Raw genomic sequence first — 24,201 nt, 5'->3', positions numbered from 1 at the left:
CATCAGTATTTATTGAGTGCTGACCATGATGTTGGAAACACACGTATTCATGGGCAGAAAGAAAATGTGTCGTTAGCTTTCATGCAGCTAACCCTGCGTGTGGGACTTCTGTCTCTGTGAGTTCACTTCGCTCTACCCCCTTGGATGCCATCCATGCTGTTTCCTAGTCTCTGAGCCCATCTTGTCCCTTATAACTGTCACACGTCTGCTATCACCTCTCCCCTCTGTTTCCTGTCTATCTGGCCCTCATCCTTCCCTGAAGCTTTTGCTCAAATCCCACTTCTTCTGAGAAGTCTTCCCTGACCATCCCTTTCTCTTGTGACCTCCCTCCTCTGAACGCCTATCAATGTATTTCGCATACCACTACACAGTGAATACTTTCCTTGATTCCCTCACATTACAATAAAAAGGCCCGGATAGTGCATGCCCTAAAGGCAGAGACTTTGCCTTCTGTATTTCCCGACATGGCTCCATAATGCCCTGTGTATTTCTGAGCCGACAGCAGGCACCCAGTAAATACAGAAGAGGCTTCCAATGGCAGCGCCAGGGATGGTGGGGCAGAGAAGTGCCAGCCTCCTCCCCGTCCTCAGCAGGAGTTGCCCTTGCTGGCAGAGGTCTGCTAGGAATCCTGCCTGTCTGTGAGCACCTAGCGTCCTTGTGAGAGCGTTGTCACCCTGCAAGGAGGGCACAGACACTGCAGCCGCCGGGCCACAGGCATTCCGGACAGTGTCATGTGAGGTGGCATTTGAGGTTCTACCTTTACAGCCTGACAGAGTGTCCCTTAGGGTGGCAGGAGAAGGTTCACTGAAGATAGCTTGTGGCTGGAACGGGAAGGTGTCATTTTGATGGCCATTCGCTCAGCCTCCGGCCATGTTCCATCAACAACCCCGGGCTGCCTGCTCTGTCCCACTTTTAGTTCCTGACTCAGTGATAGAGATGGCTAACGGCAACCCGATTGCAAATAGCCCCACACCTCGTAACTCTGCCTCCTTGAAAACTGCCTTAGACGTCGGCAAAGGATGGTGACCTTTCTTTAGTAGACTTCTGCTCACAGCCCAGCCGGCCAGACCAGTGCAGTGGAGGTGGGAGAGGTACGAGGAGGTTTTAAGGACACTTGGCAAAGCGCCGTCCCGTTTGCTAGGGTTCTGTTATATGTCACTTGGTGTGCAGGGTTCCAAGAACTACTTGGCCTCTTGACAGGGAACATGATAGAATGTCAGGACCTAAGCTAATGTAAAATATGCTTTGCCTCGCCAAGTCATGCACAGGCAATGCAAGAAGCCCATCCGTCATTCACACGTCTGCACCATGTGGCCAAGGCCTCCACTGATGGGATTTAGCCTTTCTAGAGCCATGTGATGATGGAAATCAGGCACACAGTGGCTTCTTACTCAGAGCTCGCTGATTTTGAAAAGCATGAGGGCATCCCTTCCAAAAATGCACATTCTTAAAGGGCACATATTTCCTATTTCTCTTTTTCCCCTTATACTTTCCCCTTCCTGTTCCCCCCCTTCCCACCCACCCCCCTCCATGTCTTCGTGTTTATCTCTTGTGCCTTTGGCGCCAACCCCGGATTTCCAGGTGACAAGTCAGACTTGGTTTATAGGTGCTATATTCTGTTACTTGGAGGCTTCAGATTTAGATACCAGGACAAAGAGACCTACAGGTTTCATTCAAGTTTCAGCCTTGGGACAGTTGGGGAAAGCGACACTGGCAACTGTCATACAGTTGTTGAGCAAAATCATTATGGGGGAGTTGTGCAGTGAAGAAATATTTGGCTGCCAACGGGAAACCCAGCAAACTGTGGCTTAAACCAGAAGGACATTTATCATCTACTAAACAAGAAGTCTAGAGGCAGGTGGCCCAAGGTTGGTTCAGTGGTTCAGCGGCATCTTCAGGGACCCAGGGTCTTTCCACCCCTCTACCTTACCATGCTCACTGATGTTCTTATGTCTGTGGCCTCCTCTTCACAGGGTGGCTGACACAGGTTCACATGTTTTCATGCCAGCAGCCAAAATGGGAAGTGGAGGATGGAGGGCGGGCAATGGAAGAGTCTCTCTGTTTACCTCTCTTATCTGGGAGCAGAACTTTTCGGAGCCTTGCTGCAAAGGAAATGCTCTTGCGATTGTGAATACTGACACATGGACCTGAGCCATTTGGGGCTATCTGTTACAGAGTGAACTAGACTCCATTTTCCTGCTGATGACCATTCCCAACTCCATTCCTCGCTGTTCTTTCTCAAAATGACGGAATATGAAGAACTTTATTTCTGCCTACCGTGTTTCCCTGAAAATAAGACAGGGTCTAAAAAAAAAGAAGACCGGGTCTTATACTGTATTTCCCTGAAAATAATACCAGGTCTATATTAATTTTTGCTCCAAAAGACACATTAAGGCATATTTTCAGGGGATGTCTTATTTTTTCATGTACAACAATCTACATTTATTCAAACACAGTCATGTCATCTTCTGGAACATCTTCATAATGTACTAAATGCATCCGTCTGGCTGACGATCTTAACTGGGGCTTATTTTGGGGGTAGGTCTTCTTTTCTGGGAAACACGGTAGTTTCTTCCAGCCCAGAGTTTACAGTTGGGCTTAATTTTCACCAACTGATGCACCAAGGTTTAACTGAGATCTCTGCAAAGTCCTGCCTTAGAAACTACTGGCGTACCTCACTTTATTGCACTTCACAGATGTTGCATTTTTCAGTTTGTTTTGTTTTTACATATTAAAAGCAACACCCTCCATCAGCAAAAGGATTGCGACTTGCTTTATTGCAATATTCACTTTACTGCAGGGATAGGGGACCGAGCCTGCAATATCTTCGAGGTATGCCTGTAATAAGGTCTGGCCCCTATTCTCTGGTACCCACTCCCTTATTTTTTGAATGGGCCATCATATCAGCTTGGACCATGGGTAACATACTGTTTGCATCATTTAGCCAGTGGAAACTGTCAGCCAGAGCTCTCATGATTAGTGTTAAGTTGCAGTGCCCTCTGGTTGAGAGATTGTTTTGTGAAAAGTTTAGGGCTAGCACTCCTCTGGCCCTGTCGAGCACTGACTCTTAGGAAATGATTTCTTTGCTAAAATAGTTTTGGTCTGTACACATACATGCCCGCAGACACACACATACTCACATACCCTAGCTCTATGCCACTCTAGTGGGGAAGGAAGACTGCGGTTTCATGGTAGCTGTCTTTTTGATGAATGTCCCCATGTCCACCCACAGGGCTGTGACATTCTTGCCGTCCCACTTGATAATCTGAAAATCTTCCAAGCCAGAGTGCCTTGCTATAGGCCTGCAATTTAGGAATGCCACATAGGTTCTGGGTTTCAATCCCCAGGGCACACAGTGGCCAACATTTGTAAGAGCCTGTGGGCTTGAAGCTGATAAGGCAAAGAGCTAATGGACGCCATTCCAAGAGTGCCGGAAAAGATACGGTGGTCTGGTGATAAGACGGCAGGACTGCATGAGACCTCGGGCTGGGGCTTGTGAAGCGTGACACGATTACATGGTCTTGTCTCAGCTTTCCCCTTTCATCTGCTCCCAGATGCACTGTGCTTTTTAGGGTTCCTCACCCTTTCCCTCTGAAATGTACTCCCAAATATGCCCAGCTTTTCTGTTTTGCAGCCTTTTCTGGCAAAGGTGACAAAAGGAAGAGCACATGTTACTCTGTGGTGAGTTGCACCTAAGTGTTAAAAGTGTTCACCCTCCCACGGGGGAAGGTTTTTACATTAGAATCCAGTAAGTCTGTTTACTTCCTTTCAAGTTGACAGCATGTGAAGTTTATGATTGGCTTTACTATCTGAAGGATTTGTCCTACTTTTGGCCTGCATCCTGGGAATCTTCTAGAAGAGCCACTGTCAGGATTCAGGGTGTCGTCCCCTTGGCAGCCCTCTGCCTTTAAGGGTGAAATGCAGAGATCTCTGAGGGGAGAGTTCTGGATCTAGATTGCCTGTCTTAGAATCGGATTCCATTGTTAACTTACTTGTCCTTTGGACAAGTTATTTAACCTCTCTGTACTTCGGTTTGTCCACCTGTAAAATGGGAATGATAGTCGCACACGCCATAAATGGCCGTTAGGTGGAGTCAATGTTTAAGTGCTTAAAATGTTACCTGGCAGTTAGTAAGCACCATATACGTGTTTGTTAAATAAAAAAAACCCTTACCAGTTGGAGATATTTTTGTTGCCTGACTGCTCTTGCAACTGAAATTTTTTGTTGACTCAGATGCAGGTGTAAGAACGAATACTGAGAGTTCCCATGTCCTGTTCCATTTGTCAAGTTTCCCCCAACGGTGACATTTTGCAAAACTGTGGTACAATGTCACAACCAGGATGTTAACACTGAAATAATCCACCTCTTATTCAGAGTTCCCCAGTGTCGAGTGTCTGATTTGTTTGTGTGTGTGCATTTACGTCTATGCACCTTTAGTACATGGGTAGGTTCGTGTTTGCACGACCACAGTCAGGATACTGAACAGTTCCATCATCACAAACATCCGTCCTGTTGCCCTTTTATTACTTCACCCACACTCTTCCTTTCCCCAGGACCCCCTGGCAATGACTAATCTGTTCTCTGTTTCTCAAATGTTGTCATTAAAAAAATGTTGTATAAATAGAGTCATACAGTTTGCCACCTTTTGGGATTAGCTTTATTCACTCAGCATAGTTTCCTGGAGACTTACCCAAGATGTTGTGTGTCATTAGTTAATTCCTTTTTCTTGCTGAAAAGCATTCCGTGGTATGTATGTACCACCATTTGTTTAACCCTTTATCTATTGAAGGACATCTAGGCTTTTCCCAATTTTTAGCTATTACAAATAAAACTGCTGTGAACATTTGTGTACAGGTGTTTGTGTGAACATGTTTTCATTTCTCTGGGATAAATGCCCAAGAGTGCACTTGTTGGGTCGTGTGGTAATTGCATGCTTTGGTTTTACTATTAGACTAGATATTATACTTTGTTATTTAAATTTGTTCCTCCCAGTAGTGAATTTATGTTCAATTCTTTGACTTACAGTAAGCATTGTTTTAGTATTTATTAAATAAATTTAAATGGGCCACTAGCTTTTACAGTATATCCAGGATGGTATTAAGAGGTAGGCACGAAGGGAGGAGATACCAGTGGTAGGGTGATGGTTCTTGTTTTCCTTCAGAAATGTTTCATTTTGGGTCTGGAATTGAGTAGCTGCAAACAAGAGCTGACATAGGTAGTATGCTGTTAGATTACAGAAGGCTTAAAAAAGTCCAGTGGACAGCTGAGTGGGAGGTGCTGGGTGGAGGTTTGGGAAAGGGTTGTCAACGTTGGTGCCACCAGCGCCTGAAATTGGGAATTTGATGTTTCTTTGTATTTGAGAAAAAAATTGGCACTGTTTGAATTTGAACATTTTGGAACTATTTGAATGTGGGTTTGGGTGTAGAGAGCGGTTCGGGTCTCTTCTGGGCTGAAAGAGGGGAATTTCAGGATGATGTGTTTGGCTTATCTCTCAGAAGGGTAAACCTCACGCACAAAAGTGACTGCTTCAGAGAGAAGAGATTCTGCAGCTGTTTCTCCTAATGGAAGAGGCTTGGTTATAGTTGAGGCCTCTTAGAAACCACTTTCCCCTCTTCCTCTGCCTCCTACTCATACTGATAATTGCCAAGGAATGTGGTCCAGGCCTGTTGTTGGTTTTGCGAGCCTTTTATAGCCGCTTAGAAGGAATTCTTGGTATTCTTCTCATCTGTTAACGATCACGCTATTCTTATGCGTAACCCAGCTCATGTTAAACACGGAAACACGTTTCAATGACCCAGGGAGGCACTAGGAAGGGTACTTGATGCAGCAGGTTTTGTTGTTGTTGTAAAATGAACCTGTTGCACTTTAAAGAGGCTGAAGAGAATTCTTAATTTTATACAGTTGGATCTGCCAAGTGATAAGGTTTTCTTTTTCTTTGCTTTGAAGGGAAGTCTACTTAGTGATGGCTTATTGGAGTATAGGGAAGAAAGCATATATTTTGTTGTTTAAGAAAATTGAAAGCAAAAAAAAAAAAATAAAGAAAGAAAATCGAAAGCGTATTACAAAATTTATCCTAGAAAACTCTCTCATGTTGTAAATAATCTCAGATGTAGATTTTTGGGATGTGAAATGGGGCTTAAGATTTTATTCTTGAATGTTTTGTATTTCTACAATACTAGCTGCATAGCCAATTCATTTCAGCTGGAAAATACATCAGCAAACATATAACTTAATCAAAGTCAAGCTAAACATATACTGTTTTCTTTTCTTTTTTTTTAAAAACATTTTTCCTGGCCTTCTCACCCCACCAAATTTATTCCTTAGAGAAAGCTGAACAGTTTTAGAAAACAGAATGAATGGTCTTAAAGGCAAACATGGTAGATCTGAAGCCTTAAAAATACAAAGTAAACATTTGGTAATCGTATGGTGAAATTAATGTACAGTTAAGTTCAGACAATTAAGTTCGTGAACTCATCCCAGAAAAAGTGCTACATACCTCATTGTGGAATATCACTACGGTCGCCTTCGAAGTGCTCGCCTTGGGAAGCTCTGCACCGACACCAGTGCCTATTTCATCCTTCAAAGCAATTTGGGAACTTTTTTCCTGGAATGGCCATCAGAACTGTCATCATATTACCCTTGATGTCCTGAATGTCATAAAAATGTCTTCCTTTAAATGTATTTCCTTTATCGTTGGGTAATAAAAGAAAGCATTGGGGGCTAGATCAGGTGAGTAGGGAGGCTGTTCCAATACAGTTATTTGTTTTTTGGCTAAAAACTCCCTCACAAACAGTGCCATGTGAGCTGGTGCATTGTCATGATGCAAGAGCCATGGATTGTTGGCGAAAAGTTCAGGTCATCTCACTTTTTCATGTAGCCTTTTCAGCCCTTCCAAATAGTAAACTTAGTTAACTGTTCAGTTGGTACAAATTCGTCATGAATAATCTCTCTGATATCAGAAAAGGTAAGCAACATTGTTGCAACAAGTTTGCGAACTTAATTGTCACGCCGCATGTATTTATATAGGCAGACGCAGCTTCACTGGTTTCACTGGCCTGTGACCTGGGCAGTCACACAGCATTGGTGCTTAGAAGGACCACGCTGGGTTTAATGCTCTGTCCTTGCCATTTTGAAATTCTTAACATGTTTTCAACGAAGGGTTTCCCATTTTCATTTTGTGCTGAGCTCCACAGTTAAGTAGCAGCCCTGTATATTGGCTACCTGGTCACTCAGCTTAAACTAGTTTTGGGCTTTTGAATTTCTAGACTAACTAGACATCAGCTTTTTTTTTTTCTGTACATGAATTTATAAGGACCATCCTAATGACCTTTTATTTAGATACACCTCTTTTTTTCAACCAATTTCAAAGTTGTAAGTACTGTATTGGGGAAGGCGGTGTTTTTGAACATTTTAATTTTGTTGCATACAATATACAACTATGTCCCGTTTCTTTACTGGTATCTATTTAAATATGTTGGTTCCATAATGTTTTTGTTTTTGTTTTTTGTTTTTGCTAGATAATAAGTGAAATGAAACTCTTGTTTCTTAAATTATTAATAGTGGCTATTGCCGAAGGCTGAGTTTCAGAAGATTTTTTTTCCTTTTTCAGTCTTAATAGCTCTGAATTCGAGTTTCTGCAACAAGCAGGAATTATTTTTGTAATTGGGGAGAAAAACAAAACAACAAAAAAAATTGTTTTTAAAGAAAACTCTTCTCCTTTAGTCATAGCTTTCCAAAAAGGTGCAGCTCCTTTTGGTTCTGGTAGGCCGCTGGCGGAGTTGGGGCTCTGGGGTTTCTATTCCTGCAGGGAAGTCACAGAAATGGCTGGGCGTGAACATGGCAGAGAGTGGGTGGGACTATTTGTGGCAAAAACATTCAGTAGGTGTTTGTAAACTTGGGGGTAATCCGGGCCTGGCATTCAATTTTACAAGAGACACTGATGGAATCTTGGCTATCGATTGCTGTGTTCCTTTGTTTTTCCTGTTTTAAATGCCCCTCTCACTCTCCAGTAGCACATCAGAAATATGTTGCTTTGGCCAAAGCTGCAGTTTGCCTTTGAATGAGGACCGGGCTGTCTTTCTTCTGATGTGGGGTCAAGTTCAGTGTAAAGATAAATAGCTCTGGCCTCTAAACGCTTGTTGACATCTCACCCCCGCAGTGCACTGTGGCACCACTAAAGCTCTCCTGCTGCTTGTGAAATGGCCAGGATTTAAATGCCCCTAACCAGGGGGTGACCCTGGCGTTCTGTTGGATGCCTGCCTCTGAGAGGGCAAACCCTCTGGGAGCGCTGGGAAGACCTGGGAAAAATCTCACTCCCGCCAGCTTCTGCCAGTCCCTCTGCTATGGAAATTTCCGCCCTGGTGTTAGGGGTGGGGCTGGGGTGGGGGGTGAGGATCACCCCTTATTTTTGCATCTGTGGGCAGAAATGCTTTGACCAAATGGCTTGGCGAGTCTTAAACATAATTTTAAAGATAAATTATAATTTCAAACATTATAAGGCTCAAAGTAGAACAAAGTCAAAACCCACTTGAGAGTAAGAGAATGTAATGTTTGATCCATTCAGCCAATTTGCTTTTTAACTCCTGTCCCTTGGATCCCCAGGGACAGGCTGCAAAGGGGCTGGGATAGGGTGAGGGGAATTCCCTCTCGGACCCCACCCTACATCTCCCAGACCTGTTTCAATCACATTACATTTTATTTAACCTTCCACTTGATGTTTCATGTGAAGAAATAGTTCATTGCTAAAAAGCAGGAAGTGGGAAAACCACGGGATTCGACCAATCTCTTGCTGTTTTGCCAACCAGTGAAAACAGATCCCAGGGGTTGGGCTATGACCATATTGAACATCTTTTGTATTTGAAGAAGTTTTCTTAGCACCAAAGGTTGGTTGTCATGCTGAGCAGGATGTTCCCCAGTAATCTGGAAATGTCACCAAGACTCCAAACGGTGATGACAGTAGTGCAAACACTTCTATGGCACATGCTGCGTGCTCAGCGCCCGTCTAAGCACTTCCCATGCGTTCCCCCATTTCATCTTCACTACAACCCTATGAGATAAATACTGTTATCCCTCGGTTTTCGGTGCCTCCAGTTCTAAGTTTAGAGAACAGCTGAATATTGGGGCTGCCTTGTTGGGCCTCCTGAGATTGATGCTTTTTCACCTTAGGTACTCTGCCTCCTAGCCAATGCCCAGCCCCGTCTTAGGCCGTCCTCCCAGGAGGAAGAGGACTGAGGAAGGACAGAGACGCTCACATTTTGGGGAGTGCAGTTTCTTGAAGAGAGGCTGGTTCTCTCTCACCCTTTGTGGGGGCAAATGAGTGGGGCTTCCTTTCCCCAAAGTCTGTTGTGGAGGCTGGGCACCCACCCCACTGGCTAGTTTCCCAGTCGGACATCCGCTTTGTCAGGATCTGCTACCTGTGCTGCGCTCCTGGCACAGGAGAAATGGGGGTAGGACCCTACGTGGAGGACAGGATCCATGTGCCTCGGAGGGCAGGTGATATTGGGATCACAGTCTGCTGGGACTGGCGTCATTTGGGAAACAAAAAAGCGCCCATCTGGGAAGATTGTCTTGAGATGCCAACTCTGGAAGCGGCATCCAGATTTCCCAAGATCCTCTTGAGGAGTGACTTGGGAGGGAGACTCTTATCAGTGTCCCTGAGCCCAAAGGCCCAAAGACCACAGATGAGGACGTGTGTGTGTGTGTGTGTGTGTGTGTGTGTGTTGTAGTAATACTAGTAACTCTAAACAGAGATGGTCCTTTTAAACTAAAGGACACTGCAATTTAGCAGCTACTGTAAAAGTCCAAGCAGGGCATGACAAGACTTTCTAGAGTTTTTCAGTTTTTACTGATTGAGGATAATAAAAACTGTTCTAGAAACCCCCATAATTACCCTTCTGTTATGTCACAGGTATATACTTTATCACCTGGACTCAAATACATGTTTCTGTTTGACGGAAACAGTCTTTCGTCTTTTCTGCAATTCCCCAGCACATCTGTTAGTATATCTGTTATACTCTCAATAGAGTTACTTCAATGGTTGTCAGCCATTTTAGGTTTCTCTCACTTTGGCTTCCATATTTTGAGTGTCTCCTCTTTGAGTGCCTCTGTTACCCCATGCTGCCTCTTACAATGTTCTTTTGTTCTTCCCACTCTCTCAATTCTTGCTTTTCTTTTCTCTTTGCTCTTCAGGACTCTCAACGTGAGAATCATAAAAGATGAGTAGTTGACATAGAGGCTGGACTAACAGAGCAGATGGAGAGAAGTGGATTTCTATACCCACCCGTGGAAATAGTCCTGTCCAAGGAGTCTGGACACTTGGGCTCCAGGCCTGGCCGGGTCACAGTCCTGCTGTGAATAACACACCATAAGTGTGAGCTAGCACAGAATAACACACCATAAGTGTGAGCTAGCACTATAGCTGTTGTTGGTTATCAACCTTCCTGGGCCTCAGTTTCCCTCTCTGTTCAGTGAGGGACATGGCTTGGATGAGATCCTAAGTCCTCTCCACTCTCATTTTTGGTGCAGCAAGATTAAATTTGATTATAATCCTGGCAAAGGGTAAGTCACTAGGGACCGAGGACCAGGCCTTAAACCTCTCTTTGTCCCTGTGATACTTTGCATCCTAAAGGGGTAGTTATTTCATAATTTAGTGCGGCAATCTGAGCATTTATCATCTCAATAGGGATTTTTAAAATTAAATATATGCATTTCTTGCAAATTAAAGAGTAAATGAACTGATATTACTGAGCTCTGTATAGTGGTTTGAAAGAGTAATGTCAGTCTCACAACCCTTCCCTAAAGTTAGGGCAGATCTAACACCAGTTTACAGATGGAGAAGGTTCTTTTTTTCAGGTCTCACAGGTACCCGAATGGCAAGTCTGGAACCAGAATCCAGGGTTCCGCTGAGGGCTGTCTTGTTAGGCTGGTTGGGAACAGTAAGAAATACTTCCTTGTGGTAACTGATGATATTCAGATGCATTAATCTCTAGAAGATGCCTGTCTCACAGGATTGTAACCCCAGGAATATATGGAAGCCAAAGGGAGGATGAAGCTTCCCCACTGACCATGAGGACCTGGGTGAAGCAGGTCTGTGCCTGAGGTTAGTGCCGTGGAGGTGCTCCTGACCCTGTATATGGGGTGTGGGAAGGGGGGTCTGAGAGTTTGCCAAGTCCCCTGTGCAGACACTTAGGATTGAAGAATAGTAGGAGACCGTCTTAAGGGAGATAGGATGTTCTCTGATTCGTGAGGCTCATGATGCTGGGTCTTGCCCATGTCAGGCATCTAGAAATGTCACCACATCTGCAGTCCTTAGAGGACAATGAAAAGGTTTCTGTAAAGGAGGAGTTTGTTGGCAGATGTCTCCAGTACCATTGCTGCCACAAAGAGGGCTGGCCTAGTGTGCAGTGGTGCTTTGTAGGGCTTCTGGGTTAGCCATCTGGCTAGCCAGGCTCCTAGGAGCTGCTGGAGGGGCAAGACTGAGGACTCCAAGAGCCCCCAACCTGAGGAACCCCTGGAAGATCTCATTAGTTGAGAGCAGGAATGTCTGCCACCAGGTTTGTCGAATGGCCTGCTGAGGAGAGCAGTTGCTGGCCACTGACAGAAAGAGCTGCTGCACCCAGAGAGCAGAAGTAGCCACTGGGAGCTGTGGGTGAGCCACCAGTGGGAACAGCAGACAGAGTGCCAGGCTGGAGAGTCCCTCAGGATTCTAGAGGAGGGGCCACATGGTTCATCTTCAACGTACTTCTCAGTGAGGAGGGAGAAGCATTGTTTTCCAGTAGGTGACCTGATGAGAGACCCAGTAGCTCAGGACGGGGGTTCCAGCTGGCTTGAATCATCTCCTGGTCTTCAGATTCCCGGTGGAGGGGTGATTCACAGAAAAAGGGGTTACCCTTGTTGTAGGTACCTTCCCAGGTGAAGTTGAAAAAAGTGACAGTAATGCAGCAGTTTTGTTTTCAATATTTATGTTGTTAATATTCATGTGTCTTCTGCTGCATCACCCTTTAATGATTAGCTCCCAATGGAAGCATTTCCTAGTCTTAGCCTCCCATCATCTTACTGGCTGCACCACTTCTATGTCAGTCATTCATTCACTCCTTCACCAGACGTCAGCCGAGTACCTTTGACGGGCCATGTCAACGTCAGCCTTCCTTTTGTTGTATTTCACTTAGTTGTGTACATATCTTAGCCTTCTACTAGACTAAGAGCTTTTTTTTTTACTGTCACAATAGACTTCTGCTTCAGCCACAAAGTCCCAGAGGCTTAATACAATGAAAATTTGTTTCTTAGTCATTCACGTGTCCTACACAGGTTGGTGGGGCTGTTCCCACCAGTCCCTCAGGGGCCCAGCTTGACAGAGGTTCCACCACCTCATGGCTGCACTAACTGGAACATGTGGCCTTAGTCACTGAGACAGGAAAAGAAAGCCCTGAAGTGCTCACACCAGCACTTAAGTGCTTCAGCCTGGAGGTGGCACCATGGCTACTCACAGCTCCTTGGCCAGAACTAGCCACCAGGGGCCCACCTAACTACAGGAGGGCCCAGAAGTGTTATCCTCCTGTGTGCCAGAAGAAAAGAACTGGATAAGCGTGCACACTAGAAGTCCGTGCACAAGCTTTTCACTACATGCTTGGTTTTCTCATTGACTTGAAGCAAAGTTGTCTCTGGAAGTCTCATGTTCTTCATTTGTAAAAGGCATAGGATATAAGTGATGAAGAACGGAGTCCACATTGCCAATTGCCCGGCTTCAGAAAGACTCATAATATGCAGTTTAGGCATCCTCTCTGTGAAAGTGTCTTTCTTTTTTCCTAGTAATGGAGGGGTGGGTGGGTAGGGATGGCAACTGCCTTCTGAGCCGGTCCCAGATGCCTCGATCTGGTTCATTTCCTTCTATGAACAAGAGCTAGGGCTGCTGATAAGTGGGGAGGGATGTGATAGAAGACGGTAAACGGGGTCAAAAATGGTGATGAAAGAATACTGAGTCTGGGTGGTGAACACACAATGTGATATATAGATGATGTAGTACAGAATGGTACATCTGAAGCCTATGTGACTTTACTAACCATTGTCACCCCAATAAATTTTAATTAAAAAGTGAGGACTGCTGCTGCCTCCCCATGCCTGAGCACCAGAGGCCCTGGCTTCCCTTGCTGTATGATCCTGGGTGAAGACAATCTTAATTATGCTGCAGCCAACATAATTTTTAAAAAATGCACTGTTTACCGTGATACATTCAACCACCATCGAAAGAGCATGGTTTGGGGTTGGGCTAATCCGGTTGGTTCAGTACCACCAGATGTAGATATGTCCTACATTAGAATGAGAGCCCAAGAGTGGTCTGGATTTCAGAAGGCAGTGGGCATTTGAGCCACGAAATATTTGTTGAATAAATGGCTAGAGTATGGAGTGAAAGGATTAAGCAATATGGAAAATTTGAATTTACGACTGTGCCTGTTATCCCTCCTATAATTGTACTTTTGGGCATCTGTTGACTGAGTCTCCTTCCTGATGTATTTGGATTCTGCATAAAGACAAGTTGGTTGGCTGCATTGATGTCATGTTTTTTCTTGTGTGTACATCCTGTGATGGTCTCCTGTGCCCACCTATCATTGCAGACTTCTGAGGATGGAGTGTGGGATGCCTGCTCCATTCTCAACACAACTCCTACTAGAATGCAAAACACGGTGTTTAATAAACGATGGAGTTAGTGAAGGGGCTACAAGAACAGTCTTCATATTTTGTTCACAACACCCTCATATTTTCCTCTTCTATTGAAGTACCGTTGGGCCCATCTGGTCTTTTTCCTTCATATCGCACAACCATTCCACTGCCTCATTTTGCCCGTCCGCTCCCTCCCTCTTGCAAATTCTATCAGTGCAAATTTCATTTTGTTCCAGGGATGATAGTCTGGGGGGAACTTTAAGGCATGTGCTGGATTTCCCTGAGATTTTGGATGACAGGCCCCCGGTACCCATTTCACACACAGGGCCAACTGAGGTGGGTGTCCTCTGGCCATTGACTAGCTGTGTGATGTTGGGCAGTAGTGTCAGGTCTTGTTCATTTCTGGTCTGTCTGGATTCTGTTGTCTGTTGCTTGGTTTGCCCGTCACACTTCTGCGTCCTTCTCCCTCTGGTTTGGGTTCCTTTGGGGATACTCCTTACCCATTCCACATGGTCCTAGTGGGGTTGCCGATCGTGGAATCAGGAAGGGCGTCTTCCTCACTTACTGGAGTGGGCAGGTGACCCAAAGTACTCCCCTGCACTGAGTGAGGGAGAGGCTCCTTTGTCAAGTAACCCCAACCATCATTTCCTCTGGGACTAAAACAAATGAAGAGAAACAGTTATTTGCACTGGGGCTGCTTGCAGAGAGGATGTGTGTCGGGGGCTTCAGGCCGCCCCCTTGTCTGCCATGTTGTGATAGCCTTTGAGACTGGAAAGAAACAGACAAGCCGAGTGGGAGGTGGGCAGAAGACAGGCTCGGCCACGTGGTTTCAGCCCCTGTGGGCAGCCGGGCCTGGGGTCAGTGCCACCATGGCTTCCCAAAGCACAGGAGCCGCCTATACTGGTTTCAGTGAGTATGGGTTGGTGTCTGTCATGTGCGATTAAAAGAGTTTGCATACAAGTATCACAAACATCCTTTAATTTTTAAAACACTTTCAATTTTATAAGCAATATACAAATTCATAATGATAAACATCAAACACTTTAGTGATTCCTTGGAAGCACTGAGTAGTAAGTGGAGGGCTCCATTCTTCCTCACCCCAGCCCAGTTTGAACCCTCTCTCCACAAGCCTAACTTCCTTGAACAGTTTGGGGTGTATACTTCCAGCCCTTTTTCTTTGCATTTCCATCCATGTATTAGTATAGATGTATACACACATGTATAATTTTTTTTTTTTTTTTTAAGGAGGGCGCAGCTCACAGTGGCCCATGCAGGGATTGAACCTGCAACCTTGGTGTTATTAGCACCACACTCTAATCAACTGAGCTAACCCCCTGTAATTTGTTTTTTAACATTGAATAATATACTACGTGCATGTATTGTTCTACACCTTTTTATCAGTGGTTTTGAGATCTTTGATGCTAGTACATATAGTTCAACTTCATTCTTATTAAGGACTTTATAAAATTTGACAGCATGGATAATTTGCTTAAATAACCTCGTGTTGATGGGCATTTAGTTGTTACTGTCATATCTTTTTCTGTCACAACACTGCTGCAGTGACTAAGCTTGCTGTGTTTTCTTGCTTACATGTGGAGATATATCTGTAGGTGGAAGCTTCTAGTAGAATGATTGAGTTGTGAGACATACACATGAAACATTTTCGTAGATTCTGCCAAATTGTGTCCCAAAGAGGCTGGACTGACTAATACTCCCACCCTCAGAGTAGAGAGTTTGCCACCCTCTCACCAACACCAAAGGGGATTGCTCTTCAGTTTTTCTAATCCCCAAAGTAAAAAATATGAGGTCCTCATTCATGTGCATTTCTCTGAATGCTGGCGCGGTAAACATCCTTTCACAGGGGTCTCGAGTTTCTCTTTGTGTTAGTGCATACTCATAGTTTTTACTTTTTAAAATGTAAAAAGTAAAGGGTGCTTGTCTTTTTCTTATTGATTTAAATAAGTTCTTTGTGTGTTCTAGATCTCAACCCCATGTGGTTGCTATCGTAAGGATTTTTCTTCTAGTCACTGTGTTCAGTTTTGTTTATGAATGAGCTTGTTTTTGTTTTTGTCTCTTGGGCACGTGTGTGTAGCTTTAGGTTTTATCTTTGTTCATCTTGGATCAGGCAGACATTTTACAGTTTTATGAATTCAAATTTGTCAGTCTTTTTCTGCGTGGCTTCTGAGTTTTATGTGCTGTCTGGGAAGGCCTTTCCCATCCCAGATTATACAGAGCTCCTCCAATGTGTAATTTTTCGGTTAGATAGTTCATCCAGCACTGTCATCTCTATCTTAGTTTCTTCACCTGTATGTGAAGAGAACATGTGCCTCCTGAGTATTTAATGAGACTGTATTGGGAGGGTTCCGCCTCTCTCTCCAGCCCACCTTTCCAATCACGGCATTGACAAGCCTATTTTGTTTTAGTGGAGTCATCAGGGCTGTTTCTTTGATGCCAAGGAGTTTGGGCATGATGTTTGGGAACCCTGTGTTCACCCTGCCACCGGCAGGTGACTTAGCTGCTTGCAGGGAGTGCCCTGGACCTCACACCACCATCACTTTTCTGGAAAAGGGAAACTCTTCTCGTATCCCCTGTCTTAGTGCACAGCTTGCAGCACGTCTTTCAGGCTTGTCATATACTCAGACCAACAACCTTAGGGCCACCCTGGACTCCCATCTTTCTCTCTCCCTGCAGCCACTCCATCAGCAGATGCTACCAGCTTTACCTTCCAACATGGTCACACTCTACCATTTCTCACCACCTCCTCTGGCCCCACCGGGCCCAGGCCACCGCGGCCTCTCCCCAGACACTGTGGCATCCTTCCTGCCTTTCCCCCTACAGCCTGCTCTCCCACAGCAGCCAGAGTGACCTTTTAAATGCACGTCCCATAATTTCTCTCTTTTGCTTGACGGCCCCCCCACGTCCCACCCCGACTCTTCCCACATTACTCAGAACCCAGAGGTCTTGCCTGTATGGCCCTCCATGGCCTTTACCTTTGCGTCTTCTTTCCTTCCTGTCCTCTCCCTGACACTGTACCCTTGGGTATCTTGCTCCTCCTCAGGTGTCCCAGGCGTTTGCTCTTGAGCCCTTTCCTTCCAGATGCCTGTAAGCTTCACTCCTTTGCTTCACGTGGGTACCTGCTCCATTGTCACCTTGTCCAGAGGCTTCCTTGGCCCTTGTGTCAAGCAGCAGTCCCCCACCCCACCCCAGCTCCCATCACTCTCTGTCTCTTTTTCCTTTTTCAGTTTTCCTCTGAGCACTTACCATTGCCTGACCCATTATACATTTTTCTGTCTTCTTATACTGGAATATCATTTCCATCATTTCCCTGAGAAGAGAGACTTTCTTTCATTCCCCGCTGAATGGATCTCCAGCACCCAGAACAATGCCCGGCATGTGCCGATGCCTCGTCTATTGGCTGAGTGAACGGAGAATCGTCCGGCCTGGACTCTTTCTGGTGAGGGCCGAGCCTGCTGTGAGGACCGTGGCTGCCTTCTGGTGATCAGCTTGGGGTGGCACTGTGAGTGCTTGCTCTTGTGAACGCCGTTTCCCATGGGCTCCCGCAAACTCTGCCAGGACAGGAGAGGCTGGTGTGTACGTGTGTCCACACTTGGGTCTGTCCAGGCAGAGTTCTCCCAGCAGTAAATCACGGCTGCACAGACCGCCTTTTCACTTGACCAAAGGGCAAATCAGCAGGCTCTTCAGGAGCCGCCCTAATTGGTGTCATCTTCAAAAGCGGCCTGTGGCTTCCCACTGGTTTTGCTTGTGCAAGCGTCTTCCTCCTTCTCGTGAAACATCTTAATGCAGCCGGGCGTTTGGATCTCTCTGCACCTGCTCGTTTCACCAAGCTGTAAAACGGAGGCCTAAAAATAGGTGCGATAAACAGATTCAGGCAATTGATTGCAGAGCTCGCTCCCCACCTCACCTGCAGCCCAAGCGCATGAAACAAGGGTACAGAGAGCAGTCTCACAGTCTGGGGGGAAGTGCACCCTTGACACCTCAGACCTTGGAATGAGGCATATGGCAGGGGACAGTTTCGTCTCTTCTTAGTTGAGAGGGGAGGGCTCCCCTGTTGGGCACCTGCCTTTGCCCTGCCTTTGACCGTTACTTTTTCTCTGCCTTTGGTTAATTTGTGTTTTTTTTGGGGGGGAGGAGGGACCTGTAGTTTGGCAGCGAAGTTATTTGTATTGCAAATGACTTTCTTTCCATGGCAGTGATTTCCTGGCTCTTAGCTGCTATCAGTGTTTAATTATGGTTGTTAGGCCAGAGGATTTGAAATGATTAATAGAAAGATGTACTACAAGTATTATGAGCAGGCATTTAAAAAATTAAATTTTAATCACACAATACATTCTGCTTTAAAATATTAAAACATTACATATAAAGCTAAGGTTTTTTTTGTTTTCTTTTTCCACCACCAATCTTAGCTCCTGCCCCAGAGTCCATCACTAGTATCAGTTTGTATTCTTCCCTTTGGGTTTCAGGGAACCCTGGAGCACAGGGTGATGGCAGTAATTCCACTTTAAGTAATGTTGACAAAGCAGCCAGAGGGCCGGGCCTGTACAAGGGACTAGGCAGCGGTTGGCTCCCTTATCCTCCCAGCACCCCTGTGAGGTAGGAGATGGGTATTCTGTGGTTGGTAAGAGATTTATTGAGAGATATGTCACCTACCATATAGTTTACCCTTTTAAAGTGCACAATTCGGGTTTTTTTTGGTACATTCACAGAGCTGTACATCCACCACCCCGTCTCATTCCTGAACACTTCATACCCTCAAAAGAAACCGCGTCTGCCTTAGCTCGTCACTCCCCCCTCCTGTGTGCACAACACCTGCTCCACAGGTTGCCAGCTGCTCAAGGCGAAATTGCTCAAAGCGGGGAGCTGAGCGCTGACGTGGCTTTACGGCCGATTGCCACTTCTGTGTGAAGGATGGAATCTAAGGCTGTCCTTGGGCCTCTTCCCTTTACCTGTTGTTCCCCAAGACTGAACAGGATTTCCTCAGCCTATTTCTGGGGTGGAGCGGGGACTACTGACTCAGTTTAGAGTTGTGAGGGGAGAGAAGGGGTCGGTTTTTCAGACGGCTCCGCTTTCTTCCATGAACCTTGGGCTTCTCCTCCCAAACAGCTGCCTTGTAACTTGTGATGCCATCACCATCCTCGCAGCCACTGTGTGCGGGGTCATACTGTTGCCCTACCGGCCGTCTGGCACTTCGGCAGGGTACGCACAGAGGGTACATTCTTTCTCTGTTGCCAAAGCAGATATTTTTGCTGCGTGTGAATCATCTGAGGAACAAGAACAGTGGGCAGGGAAGACAAGCTCATCATTATCACCTAAAAGCATTTATGAAGCACCTACAATGTGTGTGCCCAGTTTACTATGGTGGTGCCTGGCACCCCCGCCCCTGATCACATACTTAGCATGTGCTGGGTGTTCAGGGAAGGAGGCCCAGTCTCCGTCCTCAAGAAGTTTTAGGTCTTCGGGTTGGAGAAACACCTGTGGGCCACCACGTTACTGCAAGGGGCACTGTGATACACAGTTACCGAGCTGCTAGTAAAGTGACAGTCATTCCCTGAGAACTTGGACAGTCGCTGCCCTTTCACTTCTGCCCAGCGGGATAATCATTCTTTCCCTGTTTAACTCACAAGGATGTCTTGAGCATAAATGAGACCGAGAATGTGCCAGCTCTGAATGTGCCAGTAACTAACATTTTGGGGTCAGAGATCCCTTTAAAGAGCTGATGAATGCTTTGGACTTTCACCTCAGAAAAATTACTCTGGAGTGCACACTCGAATGATTTTGCGAACAGTTTCAATTTCATGGTTTTTGTGGACATTCTGAAACCCATTCAGGGACTCCTGTGGGGTTGTAGGTTAATGACATTTGATTCAGTTTATTCCCTGAAGGGTATTTTTTAAATCCCAGATAGTAATTCACGTTACTATTATTAAGAATACTGTTTCTCAGTTATTTCTGCGTTAAAAACCTTTCCCCGTCAAAAAACAAATTATTTGCTAAAGGTTCCTTATGACTAGGTATTATTTAGCTTCTTGAACCCCAAGGATAAAGCAAAGCAAGGTAATCTGATTGACTAGATTTTTCTTCTGTTCCTGTATACATGTATAAAATAAAATAGAAAACAATGGCATAGGAGCAGACCATATATATATTTACAGAGGGTGCCAAAAAAATGTCTACACATTTTAAGAAAGGAAAACTGTATTAAAATTGTAATACTCAATATATACCGATAACAAAAGATGAATACAAGTCACGTTTGACTTCTGCAATTGCAAGAGGTGCTCCAAGTGGTTACCATCAGCGTCCAGACACTTCTGATTACAGAGAACTACTGCTTGAGCAACGTTGACCAAGTGTCCTCTTGTATACATTTTTTGGCACCTCCGGTATATATATAAATACACACACACACACACACACACACACACACACACACACCACACATAAGTCTGGGTTTTAGGTATGACATCTTGATCTTGCTTGGCTGTGTATTTTGGGGGCTGCAGAGCCAACAGAGCTGTTTGGAGGGCAGTGTTAATTCCGCCGCTTTTGTAAAACGACTTTTATGGCACATCGCTGGGGTAGCGTGTGTGTAGGAGGCCGAGGGCACTGCCCACACCAGGTTTCCTGAGACGAAAGAGGCAGGATTGACAGGCACAGCTTGGTCTGTCTCCATGCTGGGTTGGTGGGGGGAGGGGGGAATCTGCTGCGTGTGCAGCCTCTTTCCTGCCCCTCCCCATTTTGGCAGGCAGCGGTGCTGTGGCTGATACCATCCCTGCCTGGGGGTAGATGTGCCATTGGCCACCCCATCTTCCCCCTCCTGCCCGAGTCCTCTCTCTGCACCCGCCCCCTCGCCGCTCGCCTGACGCAGTCCCTCGGCCGGCTGGCCTCTTGGTGGAATGTCCTGTCCTGGGAGGCATTGCATCACTGCTGCCCAGACTGCTGCTTCTGAGGGCTGCTGTGACTCTGACCATGAAAGGGCCGAGGTTTGGGTTTCAGGGCTGCCGCTGTGTCTCTGTCCGAGGTGGCCTGTCTCGGAGTGGCACGGTAAGGTCAAAGCACCACGCAGCATCTGTACAGCATAGAATTCTTGTCCTACTAAGGCCCTTTCTGAGCGCGCCCTCATCCTCCCACGGCACGGGCTGCTGTTTAAAGCAGCACTGAGTGAGTCCCTCTGTTCACTCGTCCACAGCTCTCAGGGTGGCCTGAGATGTAGGCTCACAGATGGTGGCAGGACCACTGTGTGCCCAGCTTGGTGATTAACCCCAAGTCCCCGCCTGCTGGACATGGGCTCACAGGCAAGTGATGGAGTCTCTGAACTCCTCCGTCTCCTTGTCTGTGCAGAAGGAACAACAACACCTACTTTCCTGGGTTTATGTGGGGATTAAATGACAATACAGATGGACTGCAAAGTGGGGGTCCCCAAGACCACCCTCACTTCTGATACCAGTTGCAAATTCCATGGTCCCTAAGACCACACTCCTGAGATTATTTGTTAGAAAGACTTGGAACTTACTGAAAGCTGTTATCATCACAGTGACTTTGAAAGGATAAGATTAAAATAAGACATACACAGGGCAGCATTCAAGAGCGTTCCACCCGTGGAGCTTCCAGTTGTCCTCTCCCAGTGGAATCAGGCAAAGCACTCGCTTTTCCTGGCACCAGTGGGTGACAGTACACATGGAGTATCACTCAGGGGAAGATCCCAGAGCCTCGGTGTCCAGAGTTTTCACTGGGGCTTGGACATGGTTGACTGAGTGGCAGACCTCAGTCTCCAAGTCCTCTGGATGTCAAACGGATACCACGTGGCCCAGAGCCCCCACCACACATCACACTGTTCGCCTGTCCCAGTGGCCCAAGGCCCTTAGCTAAACAGACACTCTTATCAGGAAGGACAATCCAAGGGCTTGGAGATCACCTGGAGCCAAGGGCAAGGCAAAGGCCAGACTTCTCTCTGGGTGAGTGAGGTCGGCTCTTTCCTCCCTGGGGTCTGTGCCTGGGCTGTGCTTGACGTCAGGGAATTGCCACTTTTCTACCCCAGGGTCAAGGTGAGGGAGAGTGGCTTTGATTTTCTTTCTGTCTCTCTTCTCTTTAATTATGTCTGTGGTCTTAGGAGGGTGTCACTTACCTTGCCTATTTGAAGTTAACATCAGGGTTTCTTTTGCCAAATAATGATGTCTCCTGTTCATGTGGGCTTACCTGTGCTTGTCTGAGCCTCACAACAACCCGAGGAGGCGCCTAGGCAGATGTCATTATTCCAATGTTACAGGCAAGGGGTGATGTCAGAGGAGGCTCTCTGAGTTGCCCACTCTCAGAACTGACCGTGGGGATAAAGGCAGCCGCGCCTCGATACTCGCACCTCCTTCTGTCGACCCCCTGAGCCCTGTTGCTCCGGTGTATGTGCATGGCCTTGAACCAGATGGGCCCAGGTTCAGCTCTGGCCTCTGCCATACCCAGGCTGTGTGATCTCGAGCAGATTCCTGCCCAGTGGGATTGGTGTCCCGGTCACATGAGATCAAGCACGTGAAACGTAGGCTCCTAATGCTGGGAGCCGATGTGGAGCACCAGTACTAAGATCCCCTCTATTACTCCCACAGCAACAATGGCAATCGCTTGCTAAACATTTTGCTAGGCGTGTGAGAAATTCAGAATGAGAAGATATCGTGAATACAGAAAAGGCAATTTGTGGATAATCACTAATCATTTTTAGATAATTGCCAGGTAATTATCTGTATAGTCTATAAAACCTCCTTCCTGCTGTGGAGTGTATCTACCTTCAGGTCCCAGCACACGGCCTCTCCTCCCTGCGTGTCCTGCCTCTCCTCTCACCTAGGAAACCCCTGCACCTCCTTCCCTGCCCCTCTCCTCCCTGACGCTAGTGAAAGCCCACACCCCCATTTTCCTCCTGCCTTTGAAGCAGTTTCACATTTCATCGACAGTTTGATTAATATCTGTCTCTTCTGCTAGGCCCTGAGCTCCATGAGGGCAGAAGCTGAGATTTTATCTCCCACGTCCAGCACAGTGCTATGCAATCCTACAGCAGGTGGGATCTCTTCTAGGCTCCAGGGGTTGGTTCCCACTTTGGAGAACACTGGCCTTTGTGCTCTGGCTGCAGTACCCACGGCCCGAGGGATTGCACCCACCTGCGTGCACCCCGTGTAGGATGTTTGAAGCTCCAGTGTCGCTCTGCTGGCCTCCCCTCCCTGGGGAACGTTAACGTCATTTCCTTTCCTTTTCAAGTCTAGTGCCCGATCTGTGCTAGTCCTTAGCTCTGCACATGGCTCTCCACGCCTGGGAGGAGCAGCTCCCCAGATGGAAGGCAGCCGCCGGGTGGTGGCTTCGCACACATTTGACTTGGTGTCCTAGGACTTGTTTGCTCCTGGCTGTGCATTAGCATCGCAGGGCTCAGGCAGAGCCTCTATGGCAAAGATTTAAGAACATCCAAATTGAAGGCCCCCAGTTGTAACCTCATTAATCCTGGCTTGTTGCCGTCCCCCCGACCCCCTACATGGGTTTGTGACTCTGGAACACCTCCACCCCTTCTGTAAGTGCTCTCGCAGAAGTGAGCCAGCTTCGATCCTGAGCACCCCTTCTCTAGCTGAGGAGAATGAGGCAGCGTTGGGTGGACTTTGGATTTGGACGGGGTGGGTTCTCCTTCTGGCTGTGCTTGTCCGTCTGTTGCCTTGAGCAAGCTTTAAGCTGTAAGAAACTTCATCGGTCAAATGGGCAGAGTTTATCAAGGCTGCTCAACAGGGTCAGAAACCTCCTTTCCTTCTTTTCAGCAGTTTCCTAACGGAATCAATTCTTATAGGTCCCAGGATCGTTGCCGGACACCCTCCTTCTGTCAAGATTCTTTGCTCCCTTCCCTTCTTGTCTCTGTCTTAACCTCATCACCACTTACCAGAGCAGCAAGAGGGAAGCTGGTAAGGCTCCCAAATGATGCCGGCAGTTGGCAGTGCCTTTTTGGGAAGCGGGGCTCTTGACTACTTGCGTGAAGTCATTCTTGGGATGTTTTCCCACCCTCTTGCTCCAGCGCTGGTTCCCAGTGTCTCCATTCTGTCCCTCCCTGCCCCACCCAGACATTTCTTTGGGGCAGATCTGTAACCTTCTCCCACCGTTCACCCCCAGCTGGGGATCTTCTCTGTAGGGGTGAGCAGAACTCGGAGACGAAACCACGAAGCACAGAGCCGGGTGTATGGCCACAATTGTCCGTGTGGCTTCCAAATGCCTTCCCAGGGGGTGACTTTCAGCGGAGGCAGCCTCTGGAGAAATAATCCCCGGATACACAGAGGAGGCAGACAGCATGATTTGTGGTTACTATGAAGACAGTTGCCCAGGCAGGGCTAGCACCTTGGTGTGTGTGCCTCCATGAAGGTCATGGCAAGTCAGGGGACAGCCTCTTTCACGATCCCTGGGGATCTTGTCTGTGGTTTTTGTTTAGCCTGAGCATGGTGGCTTCACTCTGGCTGCACACTTTCCACACTTTCGTGACTCAGCACTTTCTAGCTGCCTTTGATAGGCCCGTGACTC

General features: G+C 46.7%; 1 protein-coding gene and 1 long non-coding RNA gene across 2 annotated transcripts in view; one reads left to right on the top strand and one right to left on the bottom strand.

The window, feature by feature from the left end:
• Nucleotides 1-24,201, top strand: part of RBM20 (RNA binding motif protein 20) — a 181,009-nt gene that overhangs the window by 50,051 nt on the left and 106,757 nt on the right. The gene's annotated exons all lie outside the window — the stretch shown is intronic.
• LOC109444041 (uncharacterized) lies at nt 14,632-22,258 on the bottom strand. The gene is made up of 3 exons (XR_002136771.3): nt 21,871-22,258; nt 18,621-18,935; nt 14,632-17,516 (listed from the first exon to the last, which is right to left on the bottom strand). It is a non-coding gene; the product is annotated as an uncharacterized LOC109444041 (long non-coding RNA).

The sequence above is a fragment of the Rhinolophus sinicus genome, chromosome 15 (genome assembly GCF_057876585.1).
Source record: "Rhinolophus sinicus isolate RSI-liver-muscle chromosome 15, RSI-T2T, whole genome shotgun sequence".
In the NCBI taxonomy this organism is placed as follows: Eukaryota; Metazoa; Chordata; class Mammalia; order Chiroptera; family Rhinolophidae; genus Rhinolophus; species Rhinolophus sinicus.
Note: the sequence above shows the minus strand (reverse complement) of the source record. Positions and strands in the feature narration are given on the sequence as shown.